Genomic DNA, 1,698 nt, shown 5'->3' with positions numbered 1-1,698 from the left:
CAAAAAAATAGAGCATAGGATAACAAGAGTAAAAGCACGTACCATAGGGGGCCTCTGCAGGTGCTGCAATGCTGAATTAAAGCGATCACCTTCAGGAGCATAGTGGTGTGGCCATGGTACATCCATCCTGCCTCATGGAATCACATAGCATGTTCTGTCGTAGCCCTGCAAAACATAGAAAAAATTACTACTTGTACTAACCTTGTCAAGTGTGTGCATGTAACAAATGCTGGACATAACTAAACACGGAAGAATGAAATGCAACATATGGAAGAATCGAATGCTCATTCCTTTCTCTCTGCTTTTTGCGAGGACCATTACTCTCCCTTTAACAAGGCTAAAACATTATAATAAGACTTAACAGCAATCTTGAAAAGATGGATATCCCATGTGAATCTAATTTTTCATATAAAGCACATGCCAAGTCTGTTGATCCCAGTCTAGCAATTGCACAAGAAGAAGCGAGCATCATAAATATTGAGCAACATAAGCTATGAATTGTTTATAGTACATTCCAAAATTAATAGCTTATCATCTCCATTGATCTCCAAATCTCACCTATCAGCCAAATTGAAAGAATACATGTTGAATGCAACGATTGAACGTTCGTAGATCAAGCAGTCGGGGGTGGACGAATGGGGCTGGCCGTCGAGGCCGGCGGCCGGCTTCATCTAGTCCCGCAGAACATGATCCATACCGAACCACCTTGCCATTGGACGAGATGCATGGCCAGATCAAAGCTGCAACCATGGCTGAGAAATGATATGTAGAGGACGCAAACAACCAATTGGGGTGTGGGAAAGAGGTTGCCCTTGTGGCTATAGGCACCCGCATGGAGAACTGGGAGGTGGAATGGCGCCGACTCTTCACCGACGGCCGCCGCGGGGAGGGCAGTGGGCCTCCTCTCATGTTCGTTGAAAATGCGGTGCGAGATCGCGAGGGAATTGGGGTGGAGGAAGGGAAGGGCCGCGACGCGCGGCTAGATCCTGTCGGCGACGAGGGAGGGAGGGGCCGCGACGAGCGGCTAGATCCTGCCGGCGACGAAGGAGGGAGGGGCCGCGACGAGCGGCTAGATCTTGCCGGCGAGGATGAAAACCGTAGCGGCGGCGAGGCATAAACCCTAGCGAACGGGATAAATATCGAACCAAAAATAGCCCTCAAATTCATACCAAAAAATACCCTCGAAATATTTGGGAGGTAAAATCAGATCAGTTCGAAATATTTTTTCTCCTGAAAATGCCCCTCGGGGTCTGATATAATACACGTGACATCGGTGTATTGCATCGGATCTGGACCGTCGATTTCGCTCCGACAGACGGTCCATATCGTCCGGATGCACTGTAAAATGACTCTAGCTTTAGCGGGAGAGCTCTCAAACGCTACAGCGGGGCTATAGTGGAGGCTTTTTAAAACGTTCATGGTGTTATCATTGATCTCCCATCATCATTTTGCCAAAGAAGGTAAAGTTGCTCTGACTTAGTTCGGCCCAGAGCCAAGGGTGGTGGTCAACGACCCTGGATTGTTCCGTGAAATCCTATCAAACAATCAGGGGCACTTTGGGAAGCAGAAGTCCATGCTTCAGATCGAGCGACTGATGCCCAATGGGCTGACAGCCCACCAAGGCAACAAGTGGGCCGCCCACCGGAGGATCATCAACCATGCGTTCCATCTCGACAAGCTCAAGGTGTCAGTCATGTC

This window comes from Triticum dicoccoides, chromosome 7A, assembly GCF_002162155.2.
Source record: "Triticum dicoccoides isolate Atlit2015 ecotype Zavitan chromosome 7A, WEW_v2.0, whole genome shotgun sequence".
Taxonomy (NCBI): Eukaryota; Viridiplantae; Streptophyta; class Magnoliopsida; order Poales; family Poaceae; genus Triticum; species Triticum dicoccoides.
The sequence above is the reverse complement of the archived record's forward strand: the minus strand, read 5'-3'. Positions refer to the sequence as shown.